Raw genomic sequence first — 17,889 nt, forward strand, 5'->3', positions numbered from 1 at the left:
CAGGAGATGTTTATCGGGTTTGTTCCAGTCCCAGGAGATGTTTATCGTGTCTGGTCCCGTCCCAGGAGATGTTTATCGGATCTGGTCCCGTCCCAGGAGATGTTTATCGGGGTTGTTCCAGTCCCAGGAGATGTTTATCGGGTTCGGTCCCGTCCCAGGAGATGTTTATCGGGTTTGTTCCAGTCCCAGGAGATGTTTATCGGGTCTGGTCCCTTCCCAGGAGATGTTTATCGGGTTTGTTCCAGTCCCAGGAGATGTTTATCGGGTCGGGTCCCGTCCCAGGAGATGTTTATCGGATCTGGTCCCGTCCCAGGAGATGTTCATCGGGTCGGGTCCCGTCCCAGGAGATGTTTATCTGGTCGGGTCCCCTCCCAGGAGATGTTTATCGGGTCTTGTCCCGTCCCAGGAGATGTTTATCGGATCTGGTCCCGTCCCAGGAGATGTTTATCGGGTCTGGTCCCGTCCCAGGAGATATTTATCGGGTTTGTTCCAGTACCAGGAGATGTTTATCGGATCTGGTCCCGTCCCAGGAGATGTTTATCGGGTTTGTTCCAGTCCCAGGAGATGTTTATCGGGTCTGGTCCCGTCCCAGGAGATGTTTATCGGGTTTGTTCCAGTCCCAGGAGATATTTATCGGGTTTGTTCCAGTCCCAGGAGATGTTTATCGGGTTCGGTCCCGTCCCAGGAGATGTTTATCGGGTTTGTTCCAGTCCCAGGAGATGTTTATCAGGTTCGGTCCCGTACCAGGAGATGTTTATCGGGTCGGGTCCCGTCCCAGGAGATGTTTATCGGGTCTGGTCCCGTCCCAGGAGATGTTTATCGGGTCTGGTCCCGTCCCAGGAGATGTTTATCGGATCTGGTCCCGTCCCAGGAGATGTTTATCGGGTCGGGTCCCCTCCCAGGAGATGTTTATCGGATCTGGTCCCGTCCCAGGAGATGTTTATCGGGTCGGGTCCCCTCCCAGGAGATGTTTATCGGGTCGGGTCTCGTCCCAGGAGATGTTTATTGGGTCGGGTCTCGTCCCAGGAGATGTTTATCGGGTCGGGTCCCGTCCCAGGAGATGTTTATCGGGTCTGGTCCCGTCCCAGGAGATGTTTATCGGGGTTGTTCCAGTCCCAGGAGATGTTTATCGGGTCTGGTCCCGTCCCAGGATGTGTTTATCGGGTCGGGTCCCCTCCCAGGAGATGTTTATCGGGTCGGGTCTCGTCCCAGGAGATGTTTACCGTGTCGGGTCTCGTCCCAGGAGATGTTTATCGGGTCGGGTCCCGTCCCAGGAGATGTTCATCGGGTCGGGTCCCGTCCCAGGAGATGTTTATCGGGTCGGGTCCCCTCCCAGGAGATGTTTATCGGGTCTTGTCCCGTCCCAGGAGATGTTTATCGGATCTGGTCCCGTCCCAGGAGATGTTTATCGGGTCGGGTCCCGTCCCAGGAGATGTTTATCGGGTTTGTTCCAGTCCCAGGAGATGTTTATCGGATCTGGTCCCGTCCCAGGAGATGTTTATCGGATCTGGTCCCGTCCCAGGAGATGTTCATCGGGTCGGGTCCCGTCCCAGGAGATGTTTATCGGGTCGGGTCCCCTCCCAGGAGATGTTTATCGGGTCTTGTCCCGTCCCAGGAGATGTTTATCGGATCTGGTCCCGTCCCAGGAGATGTTTATCGGGTCGGGTCCCGTCCCAGGAGATGTTTATCGGGTTTGTTCCAGTCCCAGGAGATGTTTATCGGATCTGGTCCCGTCCCAGGAGATGTTTAACGGATCTGGTCCCTCTGGTCCCGTCCCAGGAGATGTTTATCGGGTTTGTTCCAGTCCCAGGAGATGTTTATCGGGTTTGTTCCAGTCCCAGGAGATGTTTATCGTGTCTGGTCCCGTCCCAGGAGATGTTTATCGGATCTGGTCCCGTCCCAGGAGATGTTTATCGGGGTTGTTCCAGTCCCAGGAGATGTTTATCGGGTTCGGTCCCGTCCCAGGAGATGTTTATCGGGTTTGTTCCAGTCCCAGGAGATGTTTATCGGGTCTGGTCCCTTCCCAGGAGATGTTTATCGGGTTTGTTCCAGTCCCAGGAGATGTTTATCGGGTCGGGTCCCGTCCCAGGAGATGTTCATCGGATCTGGTCCCGTCCCAGGAGATGTTCATCGGGTCGGGTCCCGTCCCAGGAGATGTTTATCGGGTCGGGTCCCCTCCCAGGAGATGTTTATCGGGTCTTGTCCCGTCCCAGGAGATGTTTATCGCATCTGGTCCCGTCCCAGGAGATGTTTATCGGGTCGGGTCCCGTCCCAGGAGATGTTTATCGGGTCTGGTCCCGTCCCGGGAGATGTTTATCGGGTCGGGTCCCGTCCCAGGAGATGTTTATCGGGTCTGGTCCCGTCCCAGGAGATGTTTATCGGGTCGGGTCCCGTCCCAGGAGATGTTCATCGGGTCTGGTCCCGTCCCAGGAGATGTTTATCGGATCTGGTCCCGTCCCAGGAGATGTTTATCGTGTCGGGTCCCCTCCCAGGAGATGTTTATCGGGTCGGGTCTCGTCCCAGGAGATGTTTATTGGGTCGGGTCTCGTCCCAGGAGATGTTTATCGGGTCGGGTCCCGTCCCAGGAGATGTTTATCGGGTCTGGTCCCGTCCCAGGAGATGTTTATCGGGGTTGTTCCAGTCCCAGGAGATGTTTATCGGATCTGGTCCCGTCCCAGGAGATGTTTATCGGATCTGGTCCCGTCCCAGGAGATGTTCATCGGGTCGGGTCCCGTACCAGGAGATGTTTATCGGGTCGGGTCCCCTCCCAGGAGATGTTTATCGGGTCTTGTCCCGTCCCAGGAGATGTTTATCGGATCTGGTCCCGTCCCAGGAGATGTTTATCGGGTCGGGCCCCGTCCCAGGAGATGTTTATCGGGTTTGTTCCAGTCCCAGGAGATGTTTATCGGATCTGGTCCCGTCCCAGGAGATGTTTAACGGATCTGGTCCCTCTGGTCCCGTCCCAGGAGATGTTTATCGGGTTTGTTCCAGTCCCAGGAGATGTTTATCGGGTTTGTTCCAGTCCCAGGAGATGTTTATCGTGTCTGGTCCCGTCCCAGGAGATGTTTATCGGATCTGGTCCCGTCCCAGGAGATGTTTATCGGGGTTGTTCCAGTCCCAGGAGATGTTTATCGGGTTCGGTCCCGTCCCAGGAGATGTTCATCGGGTTTGTTCCAGTCCCAGGAGATGTTTATCGGGTCTGGTCCCTTCCCAGGAGATGTTTATCGGGTTTGTTCCAGTCCCAGGAGATGTTTATCGGGTCGGGTCCCGTCCCAGGGGATGTTTATCGGATCTGGTCCCGTCCCAGGAGATGTTCATCGGGTCGGGTCCCGTCCCAGGAGATGTTTATCGGGTCGGGTCCCCTCCCAGGAGATGTTTATCGGGTCTTGTCCCGTCCCAGGAGATGTTTATCGGATCTGGTCCCGTCCCAGGAGATGTTTATCGGGTCTGGTCCCGTCCCAGGAGATATTTATCGGGTTTGTTCCAGTACCAGGAGATGTTTATCGGATCTGGTCCCGTCCCAGGAGATGTTTATCGGGTTTGTTCCAGTCCCAGGAGATGTTTATCGGGTCTGGTCCCGTCCCAGGAGATGTTTATCGGGTTTGTTCCAGTCCCAGGAGATATTTATCGGGTTTGTTCCAGTCCCAGGAGATGTTTATCGGGTTCGGTCCCGTCCCAGGAGATGTTTATCGGGTTTGTTCCAGTCCCAGGAGATGTTTATCAGGTTCGGTCCCGTCCCAGGAGATGTTTATCGGGTCTGGTCCCGTCCCAGGAGATGTTTATCGGGTCTGGTCCCGTCCCAGGAGATGTTTATCGGATCTGGTCCCGTCCCAGGAGATGTTTATCGGGTCGGGTCCCCTCCCAGGAGATGTTTATCGGTTCTGGTCCCGTCCCAGGAGATGTTTATCGGGTCGGGTCCCCTCCCAGGAGATGTTTATCGGGTCGGGTCTCGTCCCAGGAGATGTTTATTGGGTCGGGTCTCGTCCCAGGAGATGTTTATCGGGTCTGGTCCCGTCCCAGGAGATGTTTATCGGATCTGGTCCCGTCCCAGGAGATGTTTATCGGGTCGGGTCCCCTTCCAGGAGATGTTTATCGGGTCTGGTCCCATCCCAGGAGATGTTTATTGGGTCGGGTCCCCTCCCAGGAGATGTTTATCGGGTCGGGTCCCGTCCCAGGAGATGTTTATCGGGTTTGTTCCAGTCCCAGGAGATGTTTATCGTGTTTCTTTCAGTCCCAGGAGATGTTTATCGGGTCCGGTCCCGTCCCAGGAGATGTTTATCGGGTCGGGTCCCCTCCCAGGAGATGTTTATCGGGTCGGGTCCCGTCCCAGGAGATGTTTATCGGGTCCGGTCCCGTCCCAGGAGATGTTTATCGGGTCGGGTCCCCTCCCAGGAGATGTTTATCGGGTCTGGTCCCGTCCCAGGAGATGTTTATCGGGTTTTTTCCAGTCCCAGGAGATGTTTATCGTGTTTCTTTCAGTCCCAGGAGATGTTTATCGGGTCGGGTCCCATCCCAGGAGATGTTTATCGGGTTTGTTACAGTCCCAGGAGATGTTTATCGGATCTGGTCCCGTCCCAGGAGATTTTTACCGGGTCTGGTCCCGTCCCAGGAGATGTTTATTGGATCTGGTCCCGTCCCAGGAGATGTTTATCGGGTTTGTTCCAGTCCCAGGAGATGTTTATCGGGTTTGTTCCAGTCCCAGGAGATGTTTATCGGGTCTGGTCCCGTCCCAGGAGATGTTTATCGGGTTTGTTCCCGTCCCAGGAGATGTTTATCGGGTCTGGTCCCGTCCCAGGAGATGTTTATCGGGTCGGGTCCCGTCCCAGGAGATGTTTATCGGGCCTTGTCCTGTCCCAGGAGATGTTTATCGGGTTCGGTCCCCTACCAGGAGATGTTTATCGGGTCGGGTCCCGTCCCAGAAGATGTTTATCGGGTCGGGTCCCCTCCCAGGAGATGTTTATCGGGTCGGGTCTCGTCCCAGGAGATGTTTATCGGGTCGGGTCCCGTCCCAGGAGATGTTTATCGGGTTTGTTCCAGTCCCAGGAGATGGTTATCGGGTCGGGTCCCGTCCCAGAAGATGTTTATCGGGTCTGGTCCCGTCCCAGGAGATGTTTATCGGATCGGGTCCCGTCCCAGGAGATGTTTATCGGATCTGGTCCCGTCCCAGGAGATGTTTATCGGGGTTGTTCCAGTCCAAGGAGATGTTTATCGGGATCGGTCCCGTCCCAGGAGATGTTTATCGGGTTTGTTCCAGTCCCAGGAGATGTTTATCGGATCTGGTCCCGTCCCAGGAGATGTTTATCGGGGTTGTTCCAGTCCAAGGAGATGTTCATCGGGATCGGTCCCGTCCCAGGAGATGTTTATCGGGTCGGGTCCCGATCCCAGGAGATGTTTATCGGATCGGGTCCCGTCCCAGGAGATGTTTATCAGGTCGGGTCCCGTCCCAGGAGATGTTTATCGGGTTTGTTCCAGTCCCAGGAGATGTTTATCGGATCTGGTCCCGTCCCAGGAGATGTTCATCGGGTCGGGTCCCGTCCCAGGAGATGTTTATCGGGTCGGGTCCCCTCCCAGGAGATGTTTATCGGGTCTTGTCCCGTCCCAGGAGATGTTTATCGGGTCTGGTCCCGTCCCAGGAGATGTTTATCGGGTTTGTTCCAGTCCCAGGAGATGTTTATCGGGTCGGGTCCCGTCCCAGGAGATGTTTATCGGGTCTGGTCCCGTCCCAGGAGATGTTTATCGGGTCTGGTCCCGTCCCAGGAGATGTTTATCGGGTCTGGTCCCGTCCCAGGAGATATTTATCGGGTTTGTTCCAGTCCCAGGAGATGTTTATCGGATCTGGTCCCATCCCAGGAGATGTTTATCGGGTTTGTTCCTGTCCCAGGAGATATTTATCGGGTTTGTTCCAGTCCCAGGAGATGTTTATCGGGTTCGGTCCCGTCCAAGGAGATGTTTATCGGGTTTGTTCCAGTCCCAGGAGATGTTTATCAGGTTCGGTCCCGTACCAGGAGATGTTTATCGGGTCGGGTCCCGTCCCAGGAGATGTTTATCGGGTCTGGTCCCGTCCCAGGAGATGTTTATCGGGTCTGGTCCCGTCCCAGGAGATGTTTATCGGATCTGGTCCCGTCCCAGGAGATGTTTATCGGGTCGGGTCCCCTCCCAGGAGATGTTTATCGGGTCGGGTCTCGTCCCAGGAGATGTTTATTGGGTCGGGTCTCGTCCCAGGAGATGTTTATCGGGTCGGGTCCCGTCCCAGGAGATGTTTATCGGGTCTGGTCCCGTCCCAGGAGATGTTTATCGGGGTTGTTCCAGTCCCAGGAGATGTTTATCGGATCTGGTCCCGTCCCAGGAGATGTTCATCGGATCTGGTCCCGTCCCAGGAGATGTTCATCGGGTCGGGTCCCGTACCAGGAGATGTTTATCGGGTTTGTTCCAGTCCCAGGAGATGTTTATCGGATCTGGTCCCGTCCCAGGAGATGTTTAACGGATCTGGTCCCTCTGGTCCCGTCCCAGGAGATGTTTATCGGGTTTGTTCCAGTCCCAGGAGATGTTTATCGGGTTTGTTCCAGTCCCAGGAGATGTTTATCGTGTCTGGTCCCGTCCCAGGAGATGTTTATCGGATCTGGTCCCGTCCCAGGAGATGTTTATCGGGGTTGTTCCAGTCCCAGGAGATGTTTATCGGGTTCGGTCCCGTCCCAGGAGATGTTTATCGGGTTTGTTCCAGTCCCAGGAGATGTTTATCGGGTCTGGTCCCTTCCCAGGAGATGTTTATCGGGTTTGTTCCAGTCCCAGGAGATGTTTATCGGGTCGGGTCCCGTCCCAGGAGATGTTTATCGGATCTGGTCCCGTCCCAGGAGATGTTCATCGGGTCGGGTCCCGTCCCAGGAGATGTTTATCTGGTCGGGTCCCCTCCCAGGAGATGTTTATCGGGTCTTGTCCCGTCCCAGGAGATGTTTATCGGATCTGGTCCCGTCCCAGGAGATGTTTATCGGGTCTGGTCCCGTCCCAGGAGATATTTATCGGGTTTGTTCCAGTACCAGGAGATGTTTATCGGATCTGGTCCCGTCCCAGGAGATGTTTATCGGGTTTGTTCCAGTCCCAGGAGATGTTTATCGGGTCTGGTCCCGTCCCAGGAGATGTTTATCGGGTTTGTTCCAGTCCCAGGAGATATTTATCGGGTTTGTTCCAGTCCCAGGAGATGTTTATCGGGTTCGGTCCCGTCCCAGGAGATGTTTATCGGGTTTGTTCCAGTCCCAGGAGATGTTTATCAGGTTCGGTCCCGTACCAGGAGATGTTTATCGGGTCGGGTCCCGTCCCAGGAGATGTTTATCGGGTCTGGTCCCGTCCCAGGAGATGTTTATCGGGTCTGGTCCCGTCCCAGGAGATGTTTATCGGATCTGGTCCCGTCCCAGGAGATGTTTATCGGGTCGGGTCCCCTCCCAGGAGATGTTTATCGGATCTGGTCCCGTCCCAGGAGATGTTTATCGGGTCGGGTCCCCTCCCAGGAGATGTTTATCGGGTCGGGTCTCGTCCCAGGAGATGTTTATTGGGTCGGGTCTCGTCCCAGGAGATGTTTATCGGGTCGGGTCCCGTCCCAGGAGATGTTTATCGGGTCTGGTCCCGTCCCAGGAGATGTTTATCGGGGTTGTTCCAGTCCCAGGAGATGTTTATCGGGTCTGGTCCCGTCCCAGGATGTGTTTATCGGGTCGGGTCCCCTCCCAGGAGATGTTTATCGGGTCGGGTCTCGTCCCAGGAGATGTTTACCGTGTCGGGTCTCGTCCCAGGAGATGTTTATCGGGTCGGGTCCCGTCCCAGGAGATGTTCATCGGGTCGGGTCCCGTCCCAGGAGATGTTTATCGGGTCGGGTCCCCTCCCAGGAGATGTTTATCGGGTCTTGTCCCGTCCCAGGAGATGTTTATCGGATCTGGTCCCGTCCCAGGAGATGTTTATCGGGTCGGGTCCCGTCCCAGGAGATGTTTATCGGGTTTGTTCCAGTCCCAGGAGATGTTTATCGGATCTGGTCCCGTCCCAGGAGATGTTTATCGGATCTGGTCCCGTCCCAGGAGATGTTCATCGGGTCGGGTCCCGTCCCAGGAGATGTTTATCGGGTCGGGTCCCCTCCCAGGAGATGTTTATCGGGTCTTGTCCCGTCCCAGGAGATGTTTATCGGATCTGGTCCCGTCCCAGGAGATGTTTATCGGGTCGGGTCCCGTCCCAGGAGATGTTTATCGGGTTTGTTCCAGTCCCAGGAGATGTTTATCGGATCTGGTCCCGTCCCAGGAGATGTTTAACGGATCTGGTCCCTCTGGTCCCGTCCCAGGAGATGTTTATCGGGTTTGTTCCAGTCCCAGGAGATGTTTATCGGGTTTGTTCCAGTCCCAGGAGATGTTTATCGTGTCTGGTCCCGTCCCAGGAGATGTTTATCGGATCTGGTCCCGTCCCAGGAGATGTTTATCGGGGTTGTTCCAGTCCCAGGAGATGTTTATCGGGTTCGGTCCCGTCCCAGGAGATGTTTATCGGGTTTGTTCCAGTCCCAGGAGATGTTTATCGGGTCTGGTCCCTTCCCAGGAGATGTTTATCGGGTTTGTTCCAGTCCCAGGAGATGTTTATCGGGTCGGGTCCCGTCCCAGGAGATGTTCATCGGATCTGGTCCCGTCCCAGGAGATGTTCATCGGGTCGGGTCCCGTCCCAGGAGATGTTTATCGGGTCGGGTCCCCTCCCAGGAGATGTTTATCGGGTCTTGTCCCGTCCCAGGAGATGTTTATCGCATCTGGTCCCGTCCCAGGAGATGTTTATCGGGTCGGGTCCCGTCCCAGGAGATGTTTATCGGGTCTGGTCCCGTCCCGGGAGATGTTTATCGGGTCGGGTCCCGTCCCAGGAGATGTTTGTCGGGTCTGGTCCCGTCCCAGGAGATGTTTATCGGGTCGGGTCCCGTCCCAGGAGATGTTCATCGGGTCTGGTCCCGTCCCAGGAGATGTTTATCGGATCTGGTCCCGTCCCAGGAGATGTTTATCGTGTCGGGTCCCCTCCCAGGAGATGTTTATCGGGTCGGGTCTCGTCCCAGGAGATGTTTATTGGGTCGGGTCTCGTCCCAGGAGATGTTTATCGGGTCGGGTCCCGTCCCAGGAGATGTTTATCGGGTCTGGTCCCGTCCCAGGAGATGTTTATCGGGGTTGTTCCAGTCCCAGGAGATGTTTATCGGATCTGGTCCCGTCCCAGGAGATGTTTATCGGATCTGGTCCCGTCCCAGGAGATGTTCATCGGGTCGGGTCCCGTACCAGGAGATGTTTATCGGGTCGGGTCCCCTCCCAGGAGATGTTTATCGGGTCTTGTCCCGTCCCAGGAGATGTTTATCGGATCTGGTCCCGTCCCAGGAGATGTTTATCGGGTCGGGCCCCGTCCCAGGAGATGTTTATCGGGTTTGTTCCAGTCCCAGGAGATGTTTATCGGATCTGGTCCCGTCCCAGGAGATGTTTAACGGATCTGGTCCCTCTGGTCCCGTCCCAGGAGATGTTTATCGGGTTTGTTCCAGTCCCAGGAGATGTTTATCGGGTTTGTTCCAGTCCCAGGAGATGTTTATCGTGTCTGGTCCCGTCCCAGGAGATGTTTATCGGATCTGGTCCCGTCCCAGGAGATGTTTATCGGGGTTGTTCCAGTCCCAGGAGATGTTTATCGGGTTCGGTCCCGTCCCAGGAGATGTTTATCGGGTTTGTTCCAGTCCCAGGAGATGTTTATCGGGTCTGGTCCCTTCCCAGGAGATGTTTATCGGGTTTGTTCCAGTCCCAGGAGATGTTTATCGGGTCGGGTCCCGTCCCAGGGGATGTTTATCGGATCTGGTCCCGTCCCAGGAGATGTTCATCGGGTCGGGTCCCGTCCCAGGAGATGTTTATCGGGTCGGGTCCCCTCCCAGGAGATGTTTATCGGGTCTTGTCCCGTCCCAGGAGATGTTTATCGGATCTGGTCCCGTCCCAGGAGATGTTTATCGGGTCTGGTCCCGTCCCAGGAGATATTTATCGGGTTTGTTCCAGTACCAGGAGATGTTTATCGGATCTGGTCCCGTCCCAGGAGATGTTTATCGGGTTTGTTCCAGTCCCAGGAGATGTTTATCGGGTCTGGTCCCGTCCCAGGAGATGTTTATCGGGTTTGTTCCAGTCCCAGGAGATATTTATCGGGTTTGTTCCAGTCCCAGGAGATGTTTATCGGGTTCGGTCCCGTCCCAGGAGATGTTTATCGGGTTTGTTCCAGTCCCAGGAGATGTTTATCAGGTTCGGTCCCGTCCCAGGAGATGTTTATCGGGTCTGGTCCCGTCCCAGGAGATGTTTATCGGGTCTGGTCCCGTCCCAGGAGATGTTTATCGGATCTGGTCCCGTCCCAGGAGATGTTTATCGGGTCGGGTCCCCTCCCAGGAGATGTTTATCGGTTCTGGTCCCGTCCCAGGAGATGTTTATCGGGTCGGGTCCCCTCCCAGGAGATGTTTATCGGGTCGGGTCTCGTCCCAGGAGATGTTTATTGGGTCGGGTCTCGTCCCAGGAGATGTTTATCGGGTCGGGTCCCGTCCCAGGAGATGTTTATCGGGTCTGGTCCCGTCCCAGGAGATGTTTATCGGGGTTGTTCCAGTCCCAGGAGATGTTTATCGGGTCTGGTCCCGTCCCAGGATGTGTTTATCGGGTCGGGTCCCCTCCCAGGAGATGTTCATCGGGTCGGGTCTCGTCCCAGGAGATGTTTATCGGGTCGGGTCTCGTCCCAGGAGATGTTTATCGGGTCGGGTCCCGTCCCAGGAGATGTTTATCGGGTCGGGTCCCGTCCCAGGAGATGTTTATCGGGTCGGGTCCCCTCCCAGGAGATGTTTATCGGGTCTTGTCCCGTCCCAGGAGATGTTTATCGGATCTGGTCCCGTCCCAGGAGATGTTTATCGGGTCGGGTCCCGTCCCAGGAGATGTTTATCGGGTTTCTTCCAGTCCCAGGAGATGTTTATCGGATCTGGTCCCGTCCCAGGAGATGTTTATCGGATCTGGTCCCGTCCCAGGAGATGTTCATCGGGTCGGGTCCCGTCCCAGGAGATGTTTATCGGGTCGGGTCCCCTCCCAGGAGATGTTTATCGGGTCTTGTCCCGTCCCAGGAGATGTTTATCGGATCTGGTCCCGTCCCAGGAGATGTTTATCGGGTCGGGTCCCGTCCCAGGAGATGTTTATCGGGTTTGTTCCAGTCCCAGGAGATGTTTATCGGGTTTGTTCCAGTCCCAGGAGATGTTTATCGTGTCTGGTCCCGTCCCAGGAGATGTTTATCGGATCTGGTCCCGTCCCAGGAGATGTTTATCGGGGTTGTTCCAGTCCCAGGAGATGTTTATCGGGTTCGGTCCCGTCCCAGGAGATGTTTATCGGGTTTGTTCCAGTCCCAGGAGATGTTTATCGGGTCTGGTCCCTTCCCAGGAGATGTTTATCGGGTTTGTTCCAGTCCCAGGAGATGTTTATCGGGTCGGGTCCCGTCCCAGGAGATGTTTATCGGATCTGGTCCCGTCCCAGGAGATGTTCATCGGGTCGGGTCCCGTCCCAGGAGATGTTTATCGGGTCGGGTCCCCTCCCAGGAGATGTTTATCGGGTCTTGTCCCGTCCCAGGAGATGTTTATCGCATCTGGTCCCGTCCCAGGAGATGTTTATCGGGTCGGGTCCCGTCCCAGGAGATGTTTATCGGGTCTGGTCCCGTCCCGGGAGATGTTTATCGGGTCGGGTCCCGTCCCAGGAGATGTTTATCGGGTCTGGTCCCGTCCCCGGAGATGTTTATCGGGTCGGGTCCCGTCCCAGGAGATCTTTATCGGGTCTGGTCCCGTCCCAGGAAATGTTTATCGGGTTTGTTCCAGTCCCAGGAGATGTTTATCGGGGTTGTTCCAGTCCCAGGAGATGTTTATCGGATCTGGTCCCGTCCCAGGAGATGTTTATCGGAACTGGTCCCGTCCCAGGAGATGTTTATCGGGGTTGTTCCAGTCCCAGGAGATGTTTATCGGATCTGGTCCCGTCCCAGGAGATGTTTATCGGAACTGGTCCCGTCCCAGGAGATGTTTATCGGAACTGGTCCCGTCCCAGGAGATGTTTATCGGGGTTGTTCCAGTCCCAGGAGATGTTCATCGGGTTCGGTCCCGTCCCAGGAGATGTTTATCGGGTTTGTTCCAGTCCCAGGAGATGTTTATCGGATCTGGTCCCGTCCCAGGAGATGTTTATCGGAACTGGTCCCGTCCCAGGAGATGTTTATCGGGTTCGGTCCCGTCCCAGGAGATGTTTATCGGGGTTGTTCCAGTCCCAGGAGATGTTTATCGGGTTCGGTCCCGTCCCAGGAGATGTTTATCGGGTTTGTTCCAGTCCCAGGAGAGGTTTATCGGATCTGGTCCCATCCCAGGAGATGTTTATCGAGGTTTTTCCAGTCCCAGGAGATGTTTATCGGGTTCGGTCCCGTCCCAGGAGTTTTTATCGGGTTTCTTCCAGTCCAAGGAGATGTTTATCTGGTCTGGTCCCGTACCAGGAGATGTTTATCTGGTCTGGTCCCGTCCCAGGAGATGTTTATCGGATCTGGTCCCGTCCCAGGAGATGTTTATCGGGTCAGGTCCCGTCCCAGGAGATGTTTATCGGGTTTGTTCCAGTCCCAGGAGATGTTTATCGGGTCTGGTCCCGTCCCAGGAGATGTTTATCGGGTTCGGTCCCGTCCCAGGAGATGTTTATCGGGGTTGTTCCAGTCCCAGGAGATGTTTATCGGGTTTGTTCCAGTCCCAGGAGAGGTTTATCGGATCTGGTCCCATCCCAGGAGATGTTTATCGGGGTTGTTCCAGTCCCAGGAGATGTTTATCGGGTTCGGTCCCGTCCCAGGAGATGTTTATCGGATCTGGTCCCGTCCCAGGAGATGTTTATCGGGTTCGGCTCCGTTCCAGGAGATGTTTATCGGGTTTGTTCCAGTCCCAGGAGATGTTTATCGGGTCGGGTCCCGTCCCAGGAGATGTTTATCGGGTCGGGTCCCGTCCCAGGAGATGTTTATCGGGTCTGGTCCCGTCCCAGGAGATATTTATCGGGTCGGGTCCCGTCCCAGGAGATGTTTATCGGGTTTGTTCCAGTCCCAGGAGATGTTTATCGTGTCTGGTCCCGTCCCAGGAGATGTTTATCGGGTTCGGTCCCGTCCCAGGAGATGTTTATCGGGTTTGTTCCAGTCCCAGGAGATGTTCATCGAGTCTGGTCCCTTCCCAGGAGATGTTTACCGGGTCTGGTCCCGTCCCACGAGATGTTTATCGGGTCGGGTCCCGTCCCAGGAGATGTTTATCGGGTCTGGTCCCGTCCCAGGAGATGTTTATCGGGTCTGGTCCCGTCCCAGGAGAAGTTTATCGGGTCTGGTCCCGTCCCAGGAGATGTTTATCGGGTCGGGTCCCGTCCCAGGAGATGTTTATCGGGTCTGGTCCCGTCCCAGGAGATGTTTATCGGGTTCGGTCCCGTCCCAGGAGATGTTTATCGGGGTTGTTCCAGTCCCAGGAGATGTTTATCGGATCTGGTCCCGTCCCAGGAGATGTTTATCGGAACTGGTCCCGTCCCAGGAGATGTTTATCGGGGTTGTTCCAGTCCCAGGAGATGTTCATCGGGTTCGGTCCCGTCCCAGGAGATGTTTATCGGGTTTGTTCCAGTCCCAGGAGATGTTTATCGGATCTGGTCCCGTCCCAGGAGATGTTTATCGGAACTGGTCCCGTCCCAGGAGATGTTTATCGGGTTCGGTCCCGTCCCAGGAGATGTTTATCGGGGTTGTTCCAGTCCCAGGAGATGTTTATCGGGTTCGGTCCCGTCCCAGGAGATGTTTATCGGGTTTGTTCCAGTCCCAGGAGAGGTTTATCGGATCTGGTCCCATCCCAGGAGATGTTTATCGAGGTTTTTCCAGTCCCAGGAGATGTTTATCGGGTTCGGTCCCGTCCCAGGAGATGTTTATCGGGTTTCTTCCAGTCCAAGGAGATGTTTATCTGGTCTGGTCCCGTACCAGGAGATGTTTATCTGGTCTGGTCCCGTCCCAGGAGATGTTTATCGGATCTGGTCCCGTCCCAGGAGATGTTTATCGGGTCAGGTCCCGTCCCAGGAGATGTTTATCGGGTTTGTTCCAGTCCCAGGAGATGTTTATCGGGTCTGGTCCCGTCCCAGGAGATGTTTATCGGGTTCGGTCCCGTCCCAGGAGATGTTTATCGGGGTTGTTCCAGTCCCAGGAGATGTTTATCGGGTTTGTTCCAGTCCCAGGAGAGGTTTATCGGATCTGGTCCCATCCCAGGAGATGTTTATCGGGGTTGTTCCAGTCCCAGGAGATGTTTATCGGGTTCGGTCCCGTCCCAGGAGATGTTTATCGGGTTTCTTCCAGTCCAAGGAGATGTTTATCTGGTCTGGTCCCGTACCAGGAGATGTTTATCTGGTCTGGTCCCGTCCCAGGAGATGTTTATCGGATCTGGTCCCGTCCCAGGAGATATTTATCGGGTCGGGTCCCGTCCCAGGAGATGTTTATCGGGTTTGTTCCAGTCCCAGGAGATGTTTATCGGGTTTGTTCCAGTCCCAGAAGATGTTTATCGGGTTTGTTCCAGTCCCAGGAGATGTTTATCGGGTCTGGTCCCGTCCCAGGAGATGTTTATCGGGTTCGGTCCCGTCCCAGGAGATGTTTATCGGGGTTGTTCCAGTCCCAGGAGATGTTTATCGGGTTTGTTCCAGTCCCAGGAGAGGTTTATCGGATCTGGTCCCATCCCAGGAGATGTTTATCGGGGTTGTTCCAGTCCCAGGAGATGTTTATCGGGTTCGGTCCCGTCCCAGGAGATGTTTATCGGGTTTCTTCCAGTCCAAGGAGATGTTTATCTGGTCTGGTCCCGTACCAGGAGATGTTTATCTGGTCTGGTCCCGTCCCAGGAGATGTTTATCGGATCTGGTCCCGTCCCAGGAGATGTTTATCGGGTCGGGTCCCGTCCCAGGAGATGTTTATCGGGTTTGTTCCAGTCCCAGGAGATGTTTATCGGGTTTGTTCCAGTCCCAGAAGATGTTTATCGGGTCGGGTCCCGTCCCAGGAGATGTTTATCGGGTCGGGTCCCATCCCAGGAGATGTTTATCGGGTCTGGTCCCGTCCCAGGAGATGTTCATCAGGTACGGCTCCGTCCCAGGAGATGTTTATCGGGTCGGGTCCCGTCCCAGGAGATGTTTATCGGGTCGGGTCCCGTCCCAGGAGATGTTTATCGGGTCTGGTCCCGTCCCAGGAGATGTTTATCGGGTCGGGTGCCGTCCCAGGAGATGTTTATTGGGTCTGGTCCCGTCCCAGGAGAAGTTTATCGGGTCTGGTCCCGTCCCAGGAGATGTTTATCGGGTCTGGTCCCGTCCCAGGAGATGTTTATCGGGTTCGGCTCCGTTCCAGGAGATGTTTATCGGGTTTGTTCCAGTCCCAGGAGATGTTTATCGGGTCGGGTCCCGTCCCAGGAGATGTTTATCGGGTCGGGTCCCGTCCCAGGAGATGTTTATCGGGTCTGGTCCCGTCCCAGGAGATATTTATCGGGTCGGGTCCCGTCCCAGGAGATGTTTATCGGGTTCGGTCCCGTCCCAGGAGATGTTTATCGGGTTTGTTCCAGTCCCAGGAGATGTTCATCGAGTCTGGTCCCTTCCCAGGAGATGTTTACCGGGTCTGGTCCCGTCCCACGAGATGTTTATCGGATCTGGTCCCGTCCCAGGAGATGTTTATCGGGGTTGTTCCAGTCCCAGGAGATGTTTATCGGGTTCGGTCCCGTCCCAGGAGATGTTTATCGGGTTTGTTCCAGTCCCAGGAGATGTTTATCGGATCTGGTCCCATCCCAGGAGATGTTTATCGGGTTCGGTCCCGTCCCAGGAGATGTTTATCGGGTTTGTTCCAGTCCCAGGAGATGTTTATCGGGTCGGGTCCCGTCCCAGGAGATGTTTATCGGGTCTGGTCCCGTCCCAGGAGATGTTTATCGGGTCTGGTCCCGTCCCAGGAGAAGTTTATCGGGTCTGGTCCCGTCCCAGGAGATGTTTATCGGGTCGGGTCCCGTCCCAGGAGATGTTTATCGGGTCTGGTCCCGTCCCAGGAGATGTTTATCGGGTTCGGTCCCGTCCCAGGAGATGTTTATCGGGGTTGTTCCAGTCCCAGGAGATGTTCATCGGGTTCGGTCCCGTCCCAGGAGATGTTTATCGGGTTTGTTCCAGTCCCAGGAGATGTTTATCGGATCTGGTCCCGTCCCAGGAGATGTTTATCGGGTCTGGTCCCGTCCCAGGAGATGTTTATCGGAACTGGTCCCGTCCCAGGAGATGTTTATCGGGGTTGTTCCAGTCCCAGGAGATGTTCATCGGGTTCGGTCCCGTCCCAGGAGATGTTTATCGGGTTTGTTCCAGTCCCAGGAGATGTTTATCGGATCTGGTCCCGTCCCAGGAGATGTTTATCGGAACTGGTCCCGTCCCAGGAGATGTTTATCGGGTTCGGTCCCGTCCCAGGAGATGTTTATCGGGGTTGTTCCAGTCCCAGGAGATGTTTATCGGGTTCGGTCCCGTCCCAGGAGATGTTTATCGGGTTTGTTCCAGTCCCAGGAGAGGTTTATCGGATCTGGTCCCATCCCAGGAGATGTTTATCGAGGTTTTTCCAGTCCCAGGAGATGTTTATCGGGTTCGGTCCCGTCCCAGGAGATGTTTATCGGGTTTCTTCCAGTCCAAGGAGATGTTTATCTGGTCTGGTCCCGTACCAGGAGATGTTTATCTGGTCTGGTCCCGTCCCAGGAGATGTTTATCGGATCTGGTCCCGTCCCAGGAGATGTTTATCGGGTCAGGTCCCGTCCCAGGAGATGTTTATCGGGTTTGTTCCAGTCCCAGGAGATGTTTATCGGGTCTGGTCCCGTCCCAGGAGATGTTTATCGGGTTCGGTCCCGTCCCAGGAGATGTTTATCGGGGTTGTTCCAGTCCCAGGAGATGTTTATCGGGTTTGTTCCAGTCCCAGGAGAGGTTTATCGGATCTGGTCCCATCCCAGGAGATGTTTATCGGGGTTGTTCCAGTCCCAGGAGATGTTTATCGGGTTCGGTCCCGTCCCAGGAGATGTTTATCGGGTTTCTTCCAGTCCAAGGAGATGTTTATCTGGTCTGGTCCCGTACCAGGAGATGTTTATCTGGTCTGGTCCCGTCCCAGGAGATGTTTATCGGATCTGGTCCCGTCCCAGGAGATGTTTATCGGGTCGGGTCCCGTCCCAGGAGATGTTTATCGGGTTTGTTCCAGTCCCAGGAGATGTTTATCGGGTTTGTTCCAGTCCCAGAAGATGTTTATCGGGTTTGTTCCAGTCCCAGGAGATGTTTATCGGGTCTGGTCCCGTCCCAGGAGATGTTTATCGGGTTCGGTCCCGTCCCAGGAGATGTTTATCGGGGTTGTTCCAGTCCCAGGAGATGTTTATCGGGTTTGTTCCAGTCCCAGGAGAGGTTTATCGGATCTGGTCCCATCCCAGGAGATGTTTATCGGGGTTGTTCCAGTCCCAGGAGATGTTTATCGGGTTCGGTCCCGTCCCAGGAGATGTTTATCGGGTTTCTTCCAGTCCAAGGAGATGTTTATCTGGTCTGGTCCCGTACCAGGAGATGTTTATCTGGTCTGGTCCCGTCCCAGGAGATGTTTATCGGATCTGGTCCCGTCCCAGGAGATGTTTATCGGATCGGGTCCCGTCCCAGGAGATGTTTATCGGGTTTGTTCCAGTCCCAGGAGATGTTTATCGGGTTTGTTCCAGTCCCAGAAGATGTTTATCGGGTCGGGTCCCGTCCCAGGAGATGTTTATCGGGTCGGGTCCCATCCCAGGAGATGTTTATCGGGTCTGGTCCCGTCCCAGGAGATGTTCATCAGGTACGGCTCCGTCCCAGGAGATGTTTATCGGGT

This window comes from Telmatherina bonti (genome assembly GCF_933228915.1).
Source record: "Telmatherina bonti genome assembly, chromosome: 22".
In the NCBI taxonomy this organism is placed as follows: Eukaryota; Metazoa; Chordata; class Actinopteri; order Atheriniformes; family Telmatherinidae; genus Telmatherina; species Telmatherina bonti.